This window comes from Peromyscus maniculatus, chromosome 17 (genome assembly GCF_049852395.1).
Source record: "Peromyscus maniculatus bairdii isolate BWxNUB_F1_BW_parent chromosome 17, HU_Pman_BW_mat_3.1, whole genome shotgun sequence".
Classification (NCBI taxonomy): domain Eukaryota; kingdom Metazoa; phylum Chordata; class Mammalia; order Rodentia; family Cricetidae; genus Peromyscus; species Peromyscus maniculatus.
Window position 1 is genome coordinate 27,249,946 of NC_134868.1, and position 24,183 is coordinate 27,274,128.

The 24,183-nt window shown below is 46.3% G+C and overlaps 1 long non-coding RNA gene across 5 annotated transcripts; it reads left to right on the forward strand.

Annotated features, from left to right (window-relative positions):
• Nucleotides 1-848: 848 nt before the first annotated feature.
• On the forward strand, nt 849-23,411 carry LOC107401492 (uncharacterized). 5 transcript variants are annotated; one of them, XR_013045308.1, is made up of 10 exons: nt 849-7,390; nt 9,277-9,327; nt 9,759-9,926; nt 10,183-10,315; nt 11,003-11,093; nt 11,321-11,561; nt 14,651-17,148; nt 20,650-20,745; nt 21,333-21,449; nt 21,930-22,202. It is a non-coding gene; the product is annotated as an uncharacterized LOC107401492 (long non-coding RNA). The 5 variants fall into 5 exon arrangements; XR_013045311.1 differs by having other exon boundaries at nt 865-7,390; nt 10,981-11,093; nt 11,401-11,561; nt 14,651-23,411; XR_013045312.1 differs by lacking the exons at nt 14,651-17,148; nt 20,650-20,745; nt 21,333-21,449; nt 21,930-22,202 and adding an exon at nt 13,436-14,643 and having other exon boundaries at nt 870-7,390.
• The last annotated feature ends 772 nt before the right edge of the window (nt 23,412-24,183 follow it).

Here is a 24,183-nt window from a genome sequence, read left to right on the forward strand (position 1 = left end):
CCGCAAGGCTTTGCAGGCTGTCCTGTAGAGTGACAGCCAGGAGGACACTGTCAGCAAAGACACAGCCCGCACGCTCAGCTCCACCCAAGAACGCTGCAAAGCCAAACCTTGAACATGACCAGTGGCCCATCAGTTCCCTGGGCCCACAGACCAACCCCAGAGTCTGAACAATTTGGGGCAATTAAGAGCTCTGGGGTAACCCCAATCCCACCTAAACACATGTGCCTTTTGACCCATTGGCTAGGATAGTAATCGCGTACTTTGGAAAACAAGACATAATCCATTTGAAAGACTTTTGGGTAGCAGGCAATTTAAGGACATAGGAAGGATGTGCAGGTGTATATGGACCCTGGGAGTTAGCACTCGTTCTCAGTGGTAAGGCTGCAATGGGAGATGCCAGGGACTTAGGCAGAGTCGGGGCCCATAGGCCCTGGGTAAAAGAAGCCTCTCTTTTGGCCCATCCAAGTGATACAATGTGGAAACGAGGTCGGATCCTTGGAAATTTTTAAAAAGACTGGAAATCTGGAAGTTTACTTAATGAGCTAACTCAAGCTCTAACTACAACGTTATTTAAGTTAAAAATCTGGCCGGGCGGTGGTGGCGCACGCCTTTAATCCCAGCACTCGGGAGGCAGAGCCAGGCGGATCTCTGTGAGTTCGAGGCCAGCCTGGGCTACCAAGTGAGTCCCAGGAAAGGCGCAAAGCTACACAGAGAAACCCTGTCTCGAAAAACCAAAAAAAAAAAAAAAAAAAAAAAAAATTCTGGTAAATTTAAAAAAAAAAAAAAAAAAAAAAAAAAAATCTGTTTTACCTGCAAGCTGAATTTGTTCCTCTGACCTCCAATCTGAGACCTTTGGCCTAGAGATTAGAGAATCATTAAGCTCATGTGTCTATAACCTGCATACGGGCCCTGCGCTCTCTACTTGACTGAACAGAACAGCAAAGCAAAACAGAATGGAACAGAGACACGGAAGTTGGTTTTTGAAAACTAGGTTTACCTACAGTGTGGCCAAAAATAATGGAGAGAGAGAGAGAAAGAGAGGGAGAGGGAGACAGACAGGCAGAGACAGACAGACAGACTGAGAGAGAGGGAAACAGAGAGAGAGAGAGAGAGAAAATATAGAGAATATATTAGTTTGTCATCAATCCTTATCAACATCTGTAGCAGTATCACTATTTACAGAAAAGATGTAACAACCCTCCTTTAAGGTTCAGGGGACACCCAAGAAGAGGGCACAGAGAGAATGTAAGACAGGGAGGAGACCTTGGAAATGCCACCCTCTAAACACGGCACAGCCTTTGCTGCCGTGAACTCAGAGCTGTGGATGCCTGCACTGAGCCTGCGCAAGCGAGGCTCTTCCGACCTGTCAGTCATGGAGCCCCTCCCTCTCCCTGAAGAACTATTGGCTACTGGTAGATGGAGGGCTGTAGGGTCACTGTCTTCAGTTGTGGTCCACCGTTCAGCCCAACCAAGCTTCAGTGGGTAGATCCATAACCAAGGCCAGGGGGAAAAGGCACTGTGGAGTGAGCCATGGTGCAACTGTCGTAACCATGAGGAGTCTGTGCTCTTCTGCACAGGACTTTGGGCTGTTCTCGCCCTTACCAGTGGGCGGGGGTTCATGAAGAAAGCTTTAGCCATTGCAGCTCACAGTACACTGTTACGTGCCCACAACGACTAAGCAAATATATGCCCGCAAGAAGAAGTGTGACGCCACTAATGATACAGGTGAGATTGAAATATCTGTGGCGAGAAAGGTAAGATTACAAAACACTTTAAATTCAAAATGAACAAGCCAATAATCTCCACTCTGAGCTTCTCCTTCCAGGAACTGTGACCATGTGCTTCGGTCAATGGACCTGTGGTCTCCAGGCCACGTTTATCACCGTGGCTTTATAAGAAAGAAGAACAAACGCTCCTGAGAAAAACAAGCTGGGGTGGACCTATAGTTCTCCTAGGACCACTGAGCGGTGTTAGCTGAGCTGAGCTAGGTCTAGAAACTTCTCTGTTGTCACTATACCGGGCACGGGTCTACCCAAGACACTTCTGCTGGGTTTCCCTGGAACTAGACCACACCTCCTTGAAACAGGTGATGGGTTCATTCCCTCGTGCTTTGGTCAGGAGGCTACTACCGCTGTGATGAAACACCATGACCAAGACGCAAGGTGGGGAGGAAAAGGTTTATTTGGCTTACACGTCCACGTCACAGTCTATCATCAAGGGAAGTCGAGACAGGAACTCAGACAGGGCAGGGACCTGGAGGCAGGAGCTGAGGCAGAGGCCATGGAGGGAAGCTGCTTACTGGCTTTCTCCCCATGGCTTGCTCAGCCTGCTTCCTAATAGAAGAACCCAGGACCACCAGCCCAGGGGTGGCACCACCCACTATGGGCTGGGTTCTCCCCCATCAATCACTAATTAAGATGATGTCTTACAGCCTGCTCTTATGAAGGTATTTTCTCAATTGAGGCTGCCTCCTCTCTTGATGACTCTAGTTTGGGTTAAGTTGACATAAAACTGGCCAGCGCACCTCCCTTCCTTCCTTTCTTCCTCCCTGACCCTGGGTCCTTCTTTCTGCCATCCCTCCACTCCCAACCCCACCCCACCCCCATACACAGAGGACTAAACCCAGGGCCTCCAGGATTACTACCACTAGGCCACACCCCCAGTCCTTTTTGTACTTTTTTATTTGGGGGGAAGGGGAGTCTCATGTGGCCCAGCCTAGCCTGGGCGTGGCTTCCCAAGGAGCTGAGATGACAGGCCTGTCCCACTAGTTCCAGCTCAGACCAGCAAATGTCTCTCTATAGCTGGTGGCCTCTGAGCACGCCTCGGCACCAACAGGCAAGGTGGGAGAGGGTCACCGGAGGTACCGGGACACACCTGGGGGTGCTTGTGGTCCTACCCTTAGTCATCACCCCTACTGGGACAGGAACATGGCATGTGGAAGACAGCTTCTCTTATCTGTGTGACTCTTTGGAACTGCACTGGACGGTCCATTCTTCTTACCTGTAGCATGTCACAGAACATTCCTCATGCGTCCTCATCGCTAGCTCCATAAGCATTTGGAAGGGGTAGATTTAGAGCTGCTGACAATTCATTGCTAATGACAGTCACTGATTTTGAAAGTCATTTTACTGGGTCTACACTTGCATTCATCTCTCTAGGCATGCATGGAGACGTGCAAACTGCTCAGCACATAGGCACTTGTACGATACTTTCTAAACATGTGTTTGTTGCATGCAGAATCAAGGAAGCCAGACAAGAGTAGCTTGAGGCAGGGATCCAGAACTGGACCGCCTGGGCTTACAACTTGGTTCTGTTGTTTTCTGCGTGGATGACCAGAAACATTCCTCCCACAAGCTTCACAACACATTGATCTGTTTCATGATGTCGTTGGGAGGGCTAGCTGAGTGACACAAGTCGCGTTGCCTGGGAAACAGCCTCAAAACAGAAGCTAGCCTGCAGGCTTTCCTTGGAGGCTGCCCTGGGACCAACTCCCGTGGGAGGCAGCAGAGAAGGCAGGCTGGACAGGGCAGGAATCTGGCTGCAATTCGGCTTCACCAAAGACCCCTGTCAAAGCCACCAGGATCTCCTCTATTATTTTCCTATGCATATTAGACTGTGTGTTTTGTCTCAGTGCTGTGGAAGCTGTAGCATGCTGTCTGATCTCTGTTTCAGAGAGAAGGATTGAGTTCTCCAGCTGAGGGGCATGGTGCTTGCACACAGCCCCTAAATCTGAAGCTAGTGACCTTTCAGAGTTGTTGTGAGGAAGGGGTGGGGGGAGGTGTCAGATATTTCTGTTCCCATGTGGGTCTGTCACGGACTGCAGTCTGTTCCCACTCCCCTGACTCCCAGCAAGGTCATATCGTCCAGGTAAAGCAGCCTTATGAAGGGCAAAGCCCCGAGAGGGCCTGAAGCTGGGGATCAAACGCTCCACTGCAGAAAGGAGATAAACAGAAAGACAAAGCCCCCGTTCCAACGAGACAAGTCACATGCTGAGGCCAATTTTGTATCATATAGTATTATATATTGTCTCTACACATCTTATTTTCAACTTCTTGGATGCTTTTGCTTTCGTACACAGGACAAGGAATGTGTAAGATATCCCAACACTTCTTGTACTTTTCCTTTGAGACGGTCTCTTTAAGTTGCCCAGGCTGGTCTGGAACTTGTGATCGTCTTGTCTCAGCTTCCTGAGTGGATGGGATTATAGGCCTGCCACACCAGATTCAAGCCACGGCACATGGCCTGAGTAGCATCTGTCATTGTGGCCACTTGTGAGAGGTTCGGGATGTGTGGCCTTTTCGTCCTCATCCAATCATGGGAGACATCACCCTTCAAGGAATTGGTGAGTTTAACAGGTCATACATAAACCAAACGCAAAAAACAGGATTAACGCTGTATAGATATTCACACAGAATTGTTCACAGAAGCCAAAAGACAGAAATTACCCACCGAGAAAGAACAGACGTGATCTCTACACAATGATTTCCAAGTATTAAGGTCACTTCCTTATTCCCGAATGACCAAAAAGAATATACAACCAGAGAATAGGTGAATCATAGACACGGGGAAGTGATTGGAGGGTTTATCTCCTCCAATTGCCTCATCTGCTGATGAAGCAAAGCAAGTAAAAGAGATAAATGCCCTGACTTGATGGAGCCTACGGCAGTGTCTTGATTTAAATTCAGGTCACCGGGCTTTATGCTCAGGGCCCTTCTATTGGACCGCATCAAAAACTGCAGCTGGATGGTCTTCATAGTTCACGCCAGTTCTAATGAGCTGATAGCAGCTGCCCACACTAAGGAGACTCAAGTCCGAGGCTTCCTAAGCCCATTTTATTAGGGTGCTGTTTTCATTTCTAGAAATTCCTTGTCCCACAGATGAACCAAAAGTGCCATGTTGAAGATAAGTTTTATGGAGACAAGTATAGCACTGTTTGTAAGGAGGAACTGGGTTGCCATTAAGCTCTGAATCTAACCAGATTGCTCCTTCACGCCTGGAATATTGTCCTTTGACTTTTGTACTGTTTTTCCTCCCCAGGGGAAGATGCTAAGACTCAGATAATCACAGGAGCCCCTCTGCCCTCCGCTGGTGCAGCCAGGGATTTCCAGGGATGAGATGGCTGAGCTGAGTGGCACTGGAGGGGACCAAGGATAAGACAGAAGCTATTTCCAGAGCACCCTGGGTGACAGCAGGGGTTGGAGCTAGGGCATCCGTCCTTGTTCTTTCTGGTGATGAGAGGTCAGGGCTCCAGAGCGGAAGGTTAATGGGAAAAGATGAAACTTTTATCATGACAGAACAGGCATGACAAAATTTACATTTCAACCATTTTGTGCATCTAATTTAGTGATTGTGACACTTGATGTGCCACCGTCAGCATGGGTGTCCAGAATCTTTGTCATCTCAAACAGAACTCTGGACTCATTAAGCAATAGCTCCGCAGTCCCTCTCGGGTGACCTCTCCTCTCCTCTCTGTGTTTTCCTAGTCTAGGTGACTTGTGGGAGCGCACTGATAAAACATCTGTCCTTTCGTGCCTGTCGTCTTGCCGGAAGGGTGAAAGTTTCAAGGTGCATCCAAGTCATGCTTTAGCACTCACTTCCGTCTTAGTGCTGAACGACATCCCTTGTAAGAACGTACCACACTTTGTGTTTTTATACTTCTGCGAATGTACATTGGCTGTCTCTGTTTTCTAGCTTTTGTAAAGAACACTACCATATACTCTGGTGTGGGGTAACAGTGTGTTTTTGTTGTTTTGTTTTGGTTTGGTTTTGGTTTCTGCATTCAGCTCATGTCTAATACAGTAAAGCATCAATTCTGAGAGGATCATCTAATGCAGTCTCTCGGGACCAGATGCGGAAGCGAAGGCCACACAACACTGAGCCTCTCATCCATTTAGTGGCAGCCCTAACAGATGGTATTAAGTCCATGTGCCATGTTTTGAATCTGAAATGCGGCCTGAGGATAATGTTTTCAATGCTCAGTCTCTACCTCTTGGTGCTATTATTTTAGTAATTTTTTTATTTATTCTTTGAGAATTTCAGAAATACATATGTTTTTTGAACATACCTACCTACCACTCTCAACATGGCTTCTTCCCAAATTTGTGTCCTTATTATAACCCAGTGAGTTTAATAATAATAATAATAATAATAATAATATAATGGGCAACAATTAGTGCTACCCATATGCACATAAGTGTGGGACTGTAGGTGCAGAGCATGGGCCACCTACCCACGGTAGCATCTGCCCTCTTTTCCATGATGTTACCTGAACCTTGTGATGGCAGAGCTTGATACAGCTGTTCCGTTTAGAACTGAGCATTTGATCACCTCTTCTCAGTATCTTGATCAGTTATGAGTCTCTGTGTTTACTGCTACCCACAACCAGTTCTGACCATTTTCACAGTTTCAAGCATGGGTTCCATACTGTGGAACAGTCCTCAAAGCCAAGCAGAGAGTAGTGGTTAGCCCCGCAACAGCCATGCCACTGGGGCACTGGCGGACACATCTTACCTGCCCGTTCAGTACGGCAGCTTACGGAATCCAGCGTTGGGTAAGACTCTTCTCTTCTTTTCTTCCCCAATGGCTAGCATAGCACCTTCCCACACTACAAAATGTAGTATGGCACTCTTTGAAGGCTGAGGAGCTTTTAGAAAATGGGTTCCTGGCTGGTGGAAGTTGGTCACGAGTGTGAATCCTTGAACTGTATATCCATTTGTGTTCCCAACGTGCCCTCTCTCTATGTCCTGCCTGTTGCCATGTGAACAGCCACCCGTGCAAGCCCCTACTGCTACAGATTGAGCTACTTCCACCATTGGATCTTCCCCTCTATACGAAGGACTGAAATGTATCTGAAACTGTGAGCCAAAATATGTCTTTCTTCCCTAAAGTTGTTTCTGTCAAGGATTTTGGTCACAGCCATGCAAAAGTAAACAACACAGCATGGGATCCAAAGCTTGGATTCACCGAGTCGTGATAAAGTAGATACATCATTCTTTCCCATAGTACCAGAAGTTAAACCTAGTACAGCATACATACAGAAAAATGCTCAACTATTTGAGCTACAACCCCATCACTATGCACCATTCTTGACTTTTCATGTTTACCCTATGTGATAGTTTGAATGTCATTGGCACCTCTAAGCTGGTAGGGAGTGGCATTATTAAACGATGTGGCTTGTTGGCGTAGGTGTGGCCTTGTTGGAAGAAGTGTGTCACTGTGATGGTGAGCTTCGAGGTTTCCTATGCTCAAGCTATGCCCAGTGTGGACAGAGACTCCTTCCTGTTACCTGTAGATCAAGATGTAGAGCTCTCAGCTCCTTCTCCAGCACCGTGTCTGCCTACATAATGCCATGCTTCCTGCCATGATAATAATGTACTGAACCTCTGAAACTGTAAGCTACCCACAGTTAAATGCTTTCCTTTATAAGAGTTGCTATGATCATGGTGTCTCTTCACAGCAGTAGAAACCCTAACTAAGACATCCAATGTCTAGCAAATGGAATACATAATGATTTTAAAATAATATGATTTATAGTTATCAGATACCCAGTACTTATCAAACAAAGCAGCCCAATTATCTATTGTTTTATATTAGAGAAACCTGAATTTAGTAGTATGAAATAGGAATTATTTGTCAAGCACCAAGAATTCAGATTAGGAGGCTGTAGAGATGGCTCAGCAGTTACAACCATATGCTGCTCTTCCAAAGGATCTGGGTTCTGTTCCCAGCACCCATGGCAGGCAGCTCACAACAGCTTATACATCCAGCTCCAGGGGAATTGGACGCCTCTGGGTAGGGCAGGCACTTCACGCACATGCACATGATTAAAAATAAAATAAATCCTATTTTTAAATTCAGATTAGGACAATGGTGGAGATTGCTTGGCTCTATCCCATAATCTCCAGGCCTCAGCTGCGGAGATTCAAACAGCAGAGAGGAGACTTGAATGGCTTGGGACTAGGATTGTCTGAGTCACTCGGGTCATCTGTGGCACTTGAATCGTTTGTGGCACGAGGCTCAGATGTCTGTGTGTTTTTACTCATGCCTTATGCCTGTGCTGGGATGATTCAAAGGCTGCCCAGCTTGGATCAGTGAATGGTATCCCTACTCTTTGTACACACTGGGCTTTCTCACAGCGTTATGGAAACAAGGAGTCACACTTAGTACTCAAGACGAGTATTCTAGTCATTAGGCGAACTGGTGTTGATCTTCCATGACCTACAGGCACATAACATGGCTCTCACTCTTCTGTTGGTCAGAGGCACAAGTCTCTCACAAGAGAGAGAGAGCCTCAAGTCCCCTTTCTCATTAGAAAAGTATTGAAGAGTTCGTGATACTGACTTGCAAGCATGACCACTAGGAAATATTGTCCCTTTCAGGGAGGCCCCTCTAAAATACCACGTCACTGTCCCAGTGCCACCATCCTTCTTACAGCTTTCTGGAATGTCGTTTTGGAAGTCTCATTTTGATTTAATAATGGCAATGAATCTTTGCTTACCTCTGAAGAGGGATTTGACTTAGAAAACTCCAGTGATGGGGAAAGATGGATCAGCATGCTTTCAAACACTTAGTGAGCTGCTAGCCTATGCAGGGAACTAGGAAGAGAAACCCATATGAAGAACAGTAGTCAAGCCGGGCATGGTGATGCATGCCTTCAATCCCAGAACTCAGAAGGCAGAGGTAGGCAGATCTCTGTGAGTTTGAGGCCAGCCTGGTCTACAGAGTGAGTTCCAGGACAGCCAAGGCTAAACAAAGAAACCCTATCATGAAAAAAAAATAGTAGTCACACAAAGGAAATAAGGCCTTCTAAACACAGCATGACCAACCCTCACATGAATGTACAGAGACGGAGGCAGCATACACAGGGCTTGCACCAGATGGGGTCCTACAGCTGAGAGGAAAGTAGACACATGTCCCCATCCCTAACCCAGAAGTTACCTCAAGTGATAACCACTCACAAATGAAAAATTAGTTTCTCCAAGGGAGTCTTACTGGGAAAATAAACAGCCGTTAAGGGCAGCATGTCCAGCAGTAGATGGGCAAGACCCAACAAGCTCAATGACATCTTTGGAGGTTCTTTGTCTCATAATGTTTTACATACAATATGGCTTCCAGTTTGGTGTTCTTATGGGATCGTGTGTGAGAGCGTGTGTCTCTGTGTCTATATGTATTTTTCCTTTTGCTTTTTCGTTGGTTCTCTTTCTTCTGTTTATTTAGTTCTATTCCAATTTGTCTGATTTTGTTTATTTTATTTATTTGTTTTTTATTATTCCTTAGAAGCCTGTTTATTTCCTAAGGAGAGACAGAAAGTGTGAGGAGCCACAGGAGGTAGGAAGGAACTGGGAGGACTTGAGGGAGGGGAAACTGTAATTAGAATATGTTATATGAAAAAAAATCCATTTTCAATAAAAGAAAAAGAATACTAAAAAAGAAAAAGAACAGTAGTGTGATGGTTTGATAAAAATGGCCCTGATAGGCTCACGTATTTGAATTCCTAGTCCTCAGGGAGTAGCACTATTTGAGAAGGATTAGGAGGTGTGGCCTTGTTGGAGTGGGTGTGGCTTTGCTGATACATAGGAGGGTGGGCTGAGGTTTCAACAGCTGACACCAGGCCAGTGTCTCTCTCTCTCTCTCTCAGCCTATGGATCAGGTTGCAGCTCTCAGCTACTGTTCCAGTACCATGTTACCCACATGATGATAATGGACTAAGCCTCTAAAATGGCAAACAAGTCCCTCAATTTAACACTTTCTTTTGTAAGAGTCGCCTTGGTCATGACATCTCTTGCCAGCAATGGACCAGTGACTAAGACAAGTTGTCACTTCAGAACAAACTTGAGAGTGGACCTGTGCCAACAAATCAGAGGGATGGTCTTGCATGTCTGAGGATTACCGGACTGTCCAAACAGAAGCCCCTGTACGAGGATGAGGTAGGCGACTCTGTGGCTTTCTTCTGGACTCTCCTAAGAGTAAGTGTTGTGCAATGGTGAACAAGAGCTGTGTGTTTTTTCACTCGGATCACACTCTGGTGTGGTCTCCTGACAAGGGTAGCCAACCTTCCTGAACATGTCCCCAGGTGTTTGAGGTCTGAATGCAATCAGGGAACGCTCAGCACAGAGCACAGCGTCCCACAGAACTTGGCCTTCATGTTCTCGCCTCGTGTCTCTTTTCATCTGTGTCCTTCAGGTTACCCGGGCAACTAGCAATCTTCTGTGCAGTGTTCCTGCCCTTTCCCATGGAAACACAGTTTATGCGTGTGCTGTGTGATCTCTCTTGACACTGTCATCAGCAACAGCATTTAGGCCTCGTAGCCTAACAGGTACGCCAGAGACTGGGCCAGTAGGCAGAACACACAAGGGGGGTACACACACACTTTTCACACCACTCAATGTGTGTTTGCCATCTTGTGAGTCTTGAGACAGCCCAGACTATCCACATCCTTTTCCTCTTTCCCAAAGAGCTCTGTGAAAGGACGGCTTAATTTTGTGATTTGAATATGAATGTCCTCCACTGGCTTGTGGTGTATTTGAACTCATGATCTCCAGAGAGTGACATTGTATGGGAGGTTGTAGTACCTTTGTGACTGAGGCCCTGCTAGCAGAAGTGTCATTGGGGGAGGGCCTTGAAGGTGACATCTGCCTTTGACTTGGGCTCTTGAGTTCTATTATCTTATCTGCCAAGATATAGATAAAGATCTTTGGTACCTCCCTCCTGTGATGGACTGAAATCTCCTGAGATCGGTCAAAATAAGCCCTTCTCATGAATTGTTCCTATCCAATATTTAATAACAACAATGAAAACATCCAATATTTAATATAACAGCTAAGAATCCTTTTATTTGTCCCTCTTTTAAAGAATATGGGGTGACCTCCCTGACATTCTGTTGTAGACATCTATGAAATAGGGGTCTCAGAAAGCAATGGCTTAGAAGCATAGGATCTGTACTTTCTTGACATGACTATGTAGCCTACATGTTGGCCCAAGGGTGATATCATTGCAATGCCAGCACCAGGCTAAGAAGAGGAATCCTTCCTTCCGTTTCTACATGATGTTCTCATCTGAACCACAGGATGAACCCTAGACTGGGAACCACAACAGTAAGTGGACAAGGTTGCTTTCAAATCCTTTTGCTAACTGACTCACCCTAGAGCTACTTTAAAAAGCTTCTGAACCTTTTGCGATGGTTAGTATTATTTTCACCCACCCCAAACTCACGTTGAGACTTGATCCCCAATCTAATAGCATGTGGAGGTGGTGGGATTGTGAAAAGGCATGTGGTCATGAAGAATGTGCCTTCACAAGCTGATTAATGTCTTTATTCTAGAACAAGTTCTCATGACAGGAGGCTATTGCAATACGTCTTTGTAGGTTCACGCAAAGCAGATTTTCTTTCTGCTATGACAGGAAGCAGCATGAAGCCCCCCACCACCACCAAAAGCTGAGCAGGTGTCCAAACCACATCCTTGGACTTCCCAGTCTTCTGACCACTGCGTCCCTTATACATCACCATGCTGTTGTTTGGTTCCAGAATAGCTAACAGAATAGGACAATCCACTTAAAGAAAGGTATTGGTCACATTCTCTAAAACCCCACCAGGGACAGTCAAAGTATTTTTTAGAACCTAAATCTTTAAAAAGAACACCATGGTTGTGATTTTTATAACCATTATAAAATACAGTGGTTATATAGGTCTTCTTTCTCCTTTTTTTTTTTTCTTGTGTGGCGCGGTGTGTGGTGTGGTGTGTATACATTGTAATGTGTGTGGTGTGCATAACAGTGTGGGCATGTGCACACGCATGCGATGCCAGAGGTTCATATCTGGTGTTTATTCTTAATCACTCTCTACCTTCAGTTTTTGAGAAGAGTCTCTCGGTGTGAATGAAATTGAGGATGTGATCACTCCTAGCTGTGGTTGAGGAGAAGGTCTTTATTGTGGATACAAAGGAGGGAAGAGTCCGAGGCATCTGGAAGGATCCAGACTGAACATGGCCAGAAGAATAGACTGGACCATGGTGGGGGGGGCATTGAGAAAGAAAGAGAAGAGAGAGGGACGAGAGAGGGGTCCAGCAGAAGGAGAAGAACCGAGAATGGAGAAGGGTGGGCAAAATGGCTGAGTTACACAAGGAAAAGCTGAGGGAAGGGAGGCAAACAAAACCCAGGGGCTGGGAGGGTTTAGGGTGGGGCAGGGGTGGGGTGGGGTGGGGTGGGGTGAGAAGTGCTGAGAGGAGCCAGGACTCTGTAGCAGCCATTTGCAATACTGAGAGATCCTGGCAGCCAGTGTCCACTTTCATGTGTTAATAGGCGCCTCAGCCATTTGTCTCAGGTTTCTGTGAGACCTAACACCGTGAACCTAAAGTTCATCAATTTGTTTGTTTGTTTGTTTGTTTGTTTGTTTGTTTGTTTGTTTGTTTGTTTTTTCCCGAGACAGGGTTTCTCTGTGTAGCTTTGCGCCTTTCCTGGAACTTGCTTTGGAGACCAGGCTGGCCTTGAACTCACAGAGGAAAGAACCACCTGCCTCTGCCTCCCGAGTGCTGGAATTAAAGGTGTGCGCCACCACCGCCCAGCTAAGTTCATCAGTTTAACTAAACTGGTTGACCAATAAGCCTCAGGGATCTGTCTCTGCTCCTGTGACAGTGGGGTCACCAGAGCCCTGACTCCCCACACCCTCCACTCCTGCCATCCCTGGACACCCTTCTGCCTCTCTCACTGTCCAAAGTCCCCCACTTAGCTCCAGCAGTAATCACTTTGTGCTGTGACAAGTCACGTAAGCTTTCAGCACGCCTGATTCCTTGACACCTGTAAATCAGCCTAATTATGAAATGGATCAATGAGGCAGTATTTGCAAGGTCGGACCCAGCTGCTCAGTTTGTCCTGTCGGGTGCAACCTAAAAATTCAGACCTTTTCTACAAAGGCAGAAGCGGGGAAAGATTTCTCCTTTTCCTGGGGTCACTATTAGAGGGTCATGACCCTTTGGGGGTTGAACGATCCTTTCACAGGGGTCATCTAAGACCATCCTGCATATCAGACATTAATGTTATGACTCATAACAATAGCAAAATTACAGTTATAAAGTTGCAATAAAAAATAATTTTATGGTCTGGGGTAACCACAACATAAGGAACTGCATTAAAAGATTGAAGCATTAGGAAGGTTGAGAGCCACTGGGCTAGAGCCTGTCTTGCTGCCTTTTTTGGCTGTTTAATGACAAGCCCCTCAGGGGAGGATACACTCATCCCACAAGCAAAGTCTGCCAGACTCACTGAGCTTCACTCAGAGGACAACCTCTGTCCACCAGGAGAACCAGGCACTACTCATGCCTGGATTCAGGAGCATCCCCAGGCAGGAGCAGGGCAGCCAGCAGCCAAGGCCAAGTCAGGGACCAGAGGGCGGGAGGCCAGAGGTGGGACAGAGCACAGTGAGTTCCTTTCTCTGTGCTAGGCACGCATCCCAAGCAAGAAAGCTGGGCCTGTGGATTTTGTGAGCAAGGCTCCTTCGTATTTAAGTCACATTCAATAAATGGTAATTCGGACTCCCCCATCACCGAAGGATTTTGTGAAGATGACAGGTGGTAATATGAATGAAGTTAAAGCGTCCTGGACAAATTGTGAAGTACTCGATGCTAGAAAAATGCACCGGACCTGGACAACAGGCATTGTTTCGCTGGGCAAGGCAGCGGCAGAGAAGATTCACGGTGGGAGAATGTGTGGCTAACGTATTGTTAGAAAGCTTCCCTTGGTGGAAGATGAGAAACACCAAGCTGGGTTTCCCTGGGTATTGCCCCCCAACAACAACCTGAAGTCCACATGCCACGGGGCTACCTATTCATAATAGCTGAGCTACAGAACTAACCCAGGGGTCCAACAACAGGGAAGTGAATAACGAAAATGTGGTGCATACACAAAGGAATTTTTTTTTGAGCCATAAAGAAGAAAGAAGTCATGCTGTAAGAAAATGGACACAGCTGCAGATGACCAGATTAAGCCAATCCCCAGCGTGGTAGTTTGAATGGCACTGGCCCCCGTAATCTCCTAGGGAGCAGCACTGTTGGGAGGGGTGGCTTTGTCGGAGTGGGGGTGGCCTTGCTGGAGGAAGTGTGTCAGTCGACTTCCTGTTGCCTGCAAGATGTAGGACTCTCGGCTCCAGCGCCATGTCTGCCTGCACAGCCTCATGCTCTCCGCCATGATGATAATGGACTGAACTTTCTGAAACTGTAAGCGAGCCACCCCAATTAAATGTTTTCCTTGTAAGAGTTGCCATGGTCATGGTGTCTCTTCACAGCCATAGAAACCCTAACTAAGACACCCAGAAAGACAAATATCATGTTTTCTGTCATTTGTGGTTCAAAGATCTTATATAGAGACATACTTAAAATCATGTATGTATACATGACATGAATGGAAGAGTAAAACTGTCTAGGGGCAAGAGATTAACAGGAACAGAGAGAAAGGTGTGTGTGAGAGATAAGGACAGAATATGCCCAACACATAATACATACTATGAAAAATTGAAAGTAAATAATTCATTTCCAAATAGTGATTTTTCCTTCCTATTATATTTTCATTTGAACTTCATTTACATAAAACATGCTTTTTCTTTTAATTCTGAGAGTTACAAGAAGATTACAATTAGAAACTGAAGTCACATGTATTACAGGTGAATTTTCTTCATGTGCTGGAGACAATGTCTGGCTAGATAGCCCAGGTAGCCTGGCATTCATTATCCTTCTGACTGGCCCTCCTGAGTTCTGGGATGAGATGTGTGTCACAGTGCCCAACCATTCCAGGTTAGTTTTTACAGACCTTCCTTTCCTGAGCGTCCTGTGTGTCCTGCATGTTGAGAAAAGGACAGTGCACGCAGTGAGGAGTCCAGGTTTGGCATGGGTGAACAATGGTCCACTCCACCGGTGGTCGGTCAAGTGGCCTCAGCAAGTTCCTGGGAGCTGCTTCTCATCGGTTCATTTCGTTTTATATTACCTTATCTTCTATGTTCTGGTGGGATTTTCTTGTTTGTGTGAGACAGGTCTCACATAGTTGGTCTCCAACTTGCTATACAATCAAGGCTGACCTTGAGCTTCTGGCCCTCCTGGTTCCTCACACTGAGTGCTGGGATTACAGGTGTGTGTGTGCCACCGAGCACAGTAGATACCACAGGTACAGCATTTGATCCCCTTTTACTTCTTTGAGCTTATCTGCTGTCCTGCTTGTCTGCTCCTTCGTAGTCCCACTCAGTGTTTCTGGAACATTCTGGCTACCATGGACCTCCAAACAGCTTTCTCCCTCTTTATTCAATCCCCCCCTCTCTCTTTCCCTCTCCCTCCATCTTTCTTTACCATCATGCTATCTCCTCAGAAAGGTCTTTCCTCAATATCCCTTAAAGATATTACTCTTATCCTCATCATTGCCTTGACTATGTATTTCTATTATGGAAAAATAGACACAATGTAAAATTAGCCAATACAGTCATCTGAAGCATACAAGCCAGTAGCTTAACATGTTTTCAGTATTGTGCAACCCTTGCCTCCACTCGTCTCCAGACTGTTTTCATCAGTACAAACAGAAACTTTGCACTGCATGGCTGTTTTGATGGCCTTCTATTTACCTGTTGATGAGGGAGAGATCCCTGCCCTAGGGGGTGCAGGGAAGGCCAAACACATGCTATGTGACCCTGGAAAGCTGAGGCAGATGACTATGTCAACTTACCAGTCATATCCACTCACAGCCTGGAGGACGAATTCAGCATGTGCCACACAGGGCTCTCCTCCAGAACAGAGAGATGAACAGGAAAGTTATAGGAGTCTGGGTAAGATAACCTCTGGTTCCCCCCAAAATGGGGGATAGCTTGTTCTAAAATTTCCAGTGGCTGCAGGAAACCAAAGCCCACCACCTTAAGCATCTGTAGGAACTGCCCTGAGCCCCCAGGGCAAAGTAGTCTGTTTGGCTGGGAGATCTTATCCATGTGAACATGTTGAGGAGAGTAACATGAAATCAAGTCATTCAAGGTCCCTCAATGTCATCAGATGTCAAAAGCTGCATAATGAATGGTAAGCCTTAGTTTTCAGACTTCCACCAAAGTCATTTCCTATCACCTTTCCATGTTTCAATCTGTTGGGCACTTGCCAACACACCTTGTTTATCCATTATAATCTACCCATTCACATGAAAAGATCATCAGGGTAAGGATTTCTCCATGTTCGGTCTCCTGCTACATCCTCAATGCTCCAAGTATACTGAGCACACAGAATTACCTCAGTAAATATCTGTTTAATCAATTGTTTCACATTTTGTCATATTTGTAAATGAATTTTCTTATCAAGTATCCAATTTTACGAATCCCTGTGAGATAGGTTTTTGCAATGATGACATATCGCTTCTGAATAAACAGGGTGACTGATGCTAGACAAACACATCTCTTAGATCTTCAGAGAGGCTTCCCTGTGCCGAGGATGCCGCAGAAATACAGAACTGATCAGAGCACAGAGAACAAATGTCAGTGCTCTGTGCTCAGCCACAAATGGAACATCCGCATCACACCCCACCCCCAAAGCTTAGGGGACATCATGGACAAGAGGGCAGAGAGATCATAAGAGCTGGAGGGCTTGGAGAGCACCAGAGCGAAACTGTTTCCTGGACCACAGAACCCCTGAATGCCCTGCATCTGTGGCTGCCTGTACAAAACCGGTACAGGATCAAGCTGGCCGCATTGCAGCATGAAAGGGTCGCGGCCCTAGATGGCGAGCTATTGACAGTCTGTCTCGATGCTCCAATTTACCTTAAAGAAATGCCTGCAAAAGCCAGCCTTGGACTTAGCCTAGAACCTGGATGCCAGGCCTCCGTTTCCCACTGGCAAATTGGATAGCCTTGAGGCAGCCATTTGGCTTTTGCACAATTTAGTTTCCTAACCTGTAAAATGGGGTAAGAGCCAACCTACCCATGTTGTACAAGGATGGTATTAAATGTAATTAAATAGTAGGCCGAAGGCTTATTAAACATCGGCGGCGGCGGCGGAGGAGGCTCGATGCTGTCGTCATTACCCAATACAAGGTCATTTGCTTGTCTCTAACCCTAGGGGCCCAGCTCATGGCTGCCCTGACTTCAAAGGCCCTAACCCACCTCTGCCGTTCTCACGGAGCTGCTGACCTTGCATTCGGGATGGTAAGTCAGAAAGCAACTTCCGGAACTTCACACCATTACCACTGACACTTCTGACTTCTGAATCCACGGACTTTCTTAGCATGGGTACTTTTTATCTAGAAACGGTGGTTTATTTTGGTGGTTTTTGTTTTTTATTTGTTTATTGCTTTTCTTTTTCAATCTTACTTCTGCCTGAATTTGTAATTTGGTTTACTTGCTTTTTTTTAGCTTTTTAAGATAGGAGCTTAAATGAAATTCAGACATTTCTGTTTCTCTACTATTAAACATTAATGCCACAAATTTTCCTCCTAGGTACCACAATAGTTGCATCTCACACATTTTAGTAAGCAATAATTTTATTACAATTTAGTTTAAAATATTTAAAAAATTTTATTTGACCATTGTATTATTTAGGAGTGCATTTATTTGCCAACATGTAGAAATCTCTCATATGTCTGAAGCTGGTTTTTCTATTGCCAAATGAGTCTTATTTTTAAAAAATAATATTTATTCAGAATCAAATGAGACGCAAAGGACAAAAAATAAAATAAAAGACAGTAACTGAGAATTCCCAACACACAAGTGAAAGTACCAACCTTTCCTAGCCATCAACCTTTCTTTCTATATCTATTAATCTCTTAAGCTTTTAACATTTCTCCCCGCTTGTTCTCAATCAGGTTTCCATAGTAGGGTCATTTGTATCAAGTGCCTTTGACAAAAATGACACATCCCAGTTCACTGGAATAGAGTCACTCCATCCATCCATCTTGAAGAGATGGTGTTATGGTTTGAAAGAAAATGGCCCCTAAAGGGAGTGGCACTATCGGAGGTGTGGCCTTGTTGGAGTAGGTGTGGTCTTGTTGGAGGAAGTGTGTTACCATGGAGGCTGGCTTTGAGGTCTCAGATATGCTCAAGCCACAGCCAGTGAGACAGACCACTTCCTGTTGCCTGAAAGATGTAGGACTTGCAGGTACTTCTCCAGCACCATGTCTGCCTGCAGGCCACCATGTACCACCATGATGATAATAGACTGAACCTCTGAACTGCAGGAAAGCCACCCCAATTAAATGTTTTCCTTTATAAGAGTTGCTGTGGTCATGGTGTCTCTTAGCAGCAATAGAAACCCTAACTACGACAGAAGCCTTCTTGGAACACTGACTTGCATGATCTGAGCTGAGGCATAGCAGTCACTTTTCTGTGATTAAAGGGGGTAGAGTTGGCTGGAGGGCCTCTTCTTAATTAACTCGTGGTGCTCAAGGGAACTCTGGGCCCTGACTTCCTCAGGAAAGCTCTTGGGATGATCCAGGGTTGGAGGCTGCTCTTGGTCTAGCCTAGAATTAGAAGACCCAACTCTATCTGCTCAACACTCAAAAGCTAGTATCGGAGGAATATGAATGGAAGGAAGAAAGTTGGGTTTATTCAAAAGTTGGAACACTGAGGAGATTGGGGTAATCTATCATTTCCTCCCCAGAAAAGACTCTCTTGGGGAATTGAGGTCCATGAATAATGGGCTTATACAGAGGGAAAAGGAGAGTGTTTCAGGGTAACATGGGGAAGGCCGTATGCTGAGTGCGGGTAATGATGTTGGGGAGGCTGTGCTTTGAACAGGGTGTTTATCATCCAGGATGTGTGTCTCCTTACTTTTTCCTGGTTGGAAAACTGCAACAGATTTTGGTCTCCTATGTGTGGTTCCTAGAAATTTGTGGACAAACACATCACTCTTCTACATGTTAAACCTCACAGATGTTGCTAGAGTTTTCCTGCCTGGCCCACAGTCAGGACAAATCTCTGTCACCGGCCAGTCCCACAGCTGATCAGACCCAAGCAAGTAAACACAGAGACTTATATTGCTTACAAACTGTATGGCCGCGGCAGGCTTCTTGCTAACTGTTCTTACAGCTTAAATTAATCCATTTCTATAATTCTGTACCTTGCCACATGGCTCGTGGCTTACCAGCATCTTCACATGCTGCTTGTCATGGTGGCAGCTGGCAGTGCCTCATTCTGCCTTCCTGTTCTTTCTTTTCTCCTCTCTGTTAGTCCCGCCTATACTTCCTGCCTAGCCACTGGCCAATCAGTATTTTATTTATTGACCAATCAGAGCAACACATTTGCCATACAGAACAGCACACAGAGGTTTATGTATACTTTGTTGGTTGATGCAGTAGACTGGAGCGAGCAAAAAGGGTGGTTCACATCCTAATGCTTTCTGAAGGTCACCCGGTAGTCTGGACTTCATAAATCTAAAGCGAGATTACATGTTGTCTGACATCTCAACTGGTTAGGTGTGGTCTTGCTCTGGGAAAGGAAGGCAAAGGGTGTTGCATGAGGGATATAGTGCATGTACATAGGGAGAGTGCTCTACTCAGCGGCTGCTGTGGTCACAGTGTCACATCTTGGCTGCTGCAGATGTGACCTGCTAGGTCCTGGAGGGCCGGGGTGAACACCTGAATGCTGACACTAGTCCCTCAGTCCATGCTCAGTCCATGTGGAGGTCTGAGAACAACTTGCAGGAGTTGAGTCTCTCCTTTCACCTTGTGGGCTTGGGGATCAAATGTTAATCCCACCAGGCAAGGATAAGACCACTGCCAAAATTTTTGAGCCAAATTTGAAGCAAGATAACTACTGGCCAGGGCGATGGACACATACCAGGCCCATGATCCCCAGAGTATGGCAGCAAATTATATTAGTCAGGGGCATATAAAGGCTAAACCCACAAGGCTTCATACTTCCCACCTTCATCCAGTTAGGGGAGAGCATACCTCCTGACATGCTTGGTACCTGAGTGTGGTCAAGTACATCCTGTACCGTTGGGGCAACCAACCTTGTTTACAGAAGTGAAAACACAAGGCTTGTTATCTTACATGAACAACAGCCCCCAGCATTGCAGGAAAGTTATCTGTCCTTAGGCAAGCGGGACTTACAGGTTAGAGGCACTTTTGTTTTATAGCTCTCTGTCTCTCTCTCTGTCTCTGTCTCTCTGTCTCTGTCTCTGTCTCTGTCTCTCTCTCTCTCTCTCTCTCTCTGTTTTTCGAGACAGGGTTTCTATGTGTAGCTTTGTGCCTTTCCTGGAACTCACTCTGTAGCCCAGGCTGGCCCCGAACTCACAGAGATCCGCCTGGCTCTGCCTCCCGAGTGCTGGGATTAAAGGCGTGCGCCACCACCACCCGGCTAAGTCTTTCTTTTTAAGGTTGAATGAAAAAAGATAAATGGGGAGGCGACTCAAGGAGGACACTCTTTGGTGATGTATGATATGAAAATCAAGGCGCGAACGACCCTGAGCTCCTGTCTCACTGTCAAACACGGCCAGGGACCCAGGCAAAGTTCCACTCTGCCACCCTGCAGCCCTGCAGGGGTCCCCTCTCAGTCCTTCCGGGACCTCAGCTCAGGCCAAACAGGGATTCGTGGACTTGAATCAGAAGACAAGTTCAGCACTAACCAGAGCGATGCAGAATCGGGTATTTTAAAAGATATCTTTAACACAGTGGTTTTTTCTTTTTCTGCTGTTATTTTGTTTTTAAGACAGGGTCTCACTCCACAGCCATGGCTAGCCTGGAACTCGCTATGTAGACCAAACTGATGGAAAACTCACAGAGAGCTACTTCTTTAACATCTGCTGTAAGTACTATGATTAAGAGCCAGACTAAGACAGACAGACAGATGTACCCCCACAGCTTATGTAAGGTGTGGGCTTATGTAAGAGACGTGTCATTGTGGTTACAACAGTCATACATAAAATTTTGGTGGGTTTTGAAGCTATGAACTTCAAAGGGTGATTAAGGAACATGAGGGAGGTCACGGGATGGTTCCCAAGGAGCACATGACAGGATTACAGTTAGTTAATAAGGTAAAACTCGGAACACGGGGGAGCTGGAAGGTAGGACATCTTTACTGTAAACAAAGTTTAGTAGAATTGTTTCCCTCCAGGAAATTAGTGGGCAAAGGAAGGAAGCTCTACTCAAGGTCAAACGCAAATAGGCCTCAAGTCTGGGTCATTGGTATTTTAGTAATAAAATATGTATACATCAAAATGTGTATATGCAAGGGAATATCATCCTTACGTCAGCAACCTTCACAGCCAGCATTGTCAATCACGACGGAACTGTTGCTTCTCAGCAGGTGAGGAGCTTCAACCAGACTCTGGGGTGAGTGGTCCCTTCCCCTCCCATCCTCATCATCTTCCCCATCTTTCTATCCTGCCACAGGTTTTAGAGTCCCCTGATGTGGAAAGAGGAGACGATAATTTGCAGGGAAGGGATTCTGCTGCCAGCTTGAACTTAACGTGTGTTCAATAACAGAGCAGACGATTTTTGTCAAGGAAGGTATCAAGCACTGTAGCGTAAGAAGAGGTCGATGGCGGTGTGGGGGATGGGGATGGCAAGGATACATAGACTGCTCTCTTCAATGTGTTAAAATGGTAGTGCTTTGACTTAAAAAAGAAATGCTGATGCATGCAGTCTGGGGTTCCCCTTGTGATGATTGGAGTGAACGTCTTCATCTACACCACTGTAGGGGGAGAATTATTACTACCTACAGAGGGTATATCCTTCCTCCTGGAATGGCCGTATGTTCCAGAGGAAACCACCATAGTATCCAATATCGGCCTTGGTGTTTGAAGGAAGGGTCGCAGGCTGGCCCATGCTCTCCTTGTAACCCAGGCTGGTCTTAAGCTCCATTCCTCCGGCCTCAGTTTCCTCAGTCTACCGTCATGCCTGGTCTGATGCTATCATTTTAAAGCAAAGGTAGCCTGTCCTAAAGTAATTGTTGCCTGAAGCACACCTCCCTGCCCTGTGCTCCCACAGGTTCACACCATTTAGTCCCAATTGCTGGAACCTTCTCTGCGGGAATTCCGGCCCAGCAACCCTCAAGCCAAAGCGGTCCCTGTCCGCAATGCCTACCTACGGAGTCTAAGCCACTGCAGTGTCTTAGGCTTTGTTGGTGCGATTCTGCTGGCTTCCTCAGCCTTTGAGGGGACTGGGAACAACAGCCAGGGTCCCCGAGAGGACAGTGGGACAGTGGGGAGCTAAAGAGAGCGTCTTCTCAAACCAGATGTCCACCTCAACCAGCTTGGTTGGGTGCCTCTGAAATTCACTCAGGAACGAACTCACCTCATCATCTTAAATCATACCTCCTTCTGAAAATGGCATCTGTAGGCTCGCCTGAGGAATGTGTGCTCCTCCAATTAGTGAAATGTTTACCTTTGAATTGCCAAGTGTTTTCTTCTTCCAGCCATTACATAACTGCCTCTATCTGAACCATCTGGGAAGACGCCCCACTTCCTCAAATCCATAGTCTCCTGAACAGGAGGCGGGGCTTGTTATCAAAGTACGTTCTGCATGACCGGGGGGGGGGGGGGGGGGGGGGGGGCGGGGGGGGCCGGGGGGGGGGCGCTCCTGACACCGAATCTCTACTTGGGAACCGCAGCTTAACTTTGCAGCTACACACATGTAAAGACGAGTTTAGGACTCTGTGAAAAACCAGCTGAGCCTTGACCAATCGCTACAGCCAAGCCCCAGCCAATCACAGACTGCCAACTGATCAGGCCACTTTCCAAGGAGGCAAACGCCCAGCTGTCAGCGGTCCAGCTCCGCCATCCCTGTCCCGGGATGCTGTCCGCCCATGATGCCCTGGGGAGGTCTCTGAGCTCACCTGATTCTGACAGGCACCTGATACAAATCGCTCTTCACTCTCACTCGGCACCCAAACTTGTTAAATGCTGAACCCGTCAGCAGGTTTTCTCTGAAAACCTGGCCCAGCTCCAAGAGCTTTTCACTGCGGCTAGAGTCTCCTGGGTTCTCGGGTCCTTACTTAAGTTTCCCGGGTTTGCCCCTTGTTAATCCTTCGAAGGGGATTCCAGCTTCTTAACTTTGGATTGTTCTTGGTTCTAACAGCTCAAATGTCCACAAGGGAGGACATGCCACATGGTCAGTTCTGCCCAGGGCAATGTGGATACAGTTCCCAAGGATGAGGGGAGGGGAAAGCTTTGAACGAGGGAAACCGAGAGGTCTCCTCATAGCTGTCACCTGGGGTGGAATGCAGTTATCCCGTCTCAGATTCAAAGGAGATTATTAGAATCTTGGTGCGCTGAGCTGGAAGAATCCTGGGACCGAGGAATGGAGAAACTATGCACCTGTTCGCATGAAGCTTCCTCAGCCGGGCTTTAGAATTTCAGTCTCTCGCAGATATTTATGCAGTCATAGAACTTTTACCATTCCAGGATCATGTCTAATGGATTTAAAAAAATTAGTTTAAATATAAATAAAGTCTCCTGAATCTAAAGAAAAGATCCCCTAATTAAATTGGTTTAATCATCCATATTATATCAATGTGTTGAAACATCCACACTGTACTCTGCAAACATGCCAGTTTTATGTGAGGTAGTAAATGGTTTAAGAGATTAGGAAGTTTTTATGGCATTGCTTTATTTGTTGTGTGTGTGTATGACTATGTGGGGGTGTACTTGTGCTGTGGCTTTTGTGTCAAGGGCAAAGAGCGTTGGGGAGCTGGTACTTTGCTTCCCACCATGCATGTCCTGGAGACCGAACTCAGGTCATCAGGCTTGGTGGCAAGTACCTTTACCTGCTGAGCCACCCTGCTCTAAAACACTTAAAAATCGTGATAAATGTTTAAAACAACAAAGAAACCGCAGCCCACAGCTGAGGTCCAGCTGAACTTGACCTCTTGACTTAATCCATACACTTTCTACCATATAAAGTCTGACATTTCTAATCATTTTTTTTTTTTTCATTCTAAACATCTTCGGGTTTATAACTACACCAGAATTACAGGAGGGATGAAACTCTTCTGCCTGGTGCCCTAGGAAGGAGGGAAGTACAGTTGTGTTTGGCCACAGCTCCCCAGGCACCCACAAAGTTACCTCCCGAACTGTAGACCTGGGAACCTCACCCAGGTGCTGGCTGCTGTCCCAGGAGGAAGGGAAGGTCCTGAGTCTGCGTAAGATTACTTCAGTCTTAAGGGCTCCATCTCATGGCTGTCTCCTGGGAGTGACTGGTGTGCCTGTGGTTTCTATGAGATTTTTAGTTCCTTGTTCCTTCT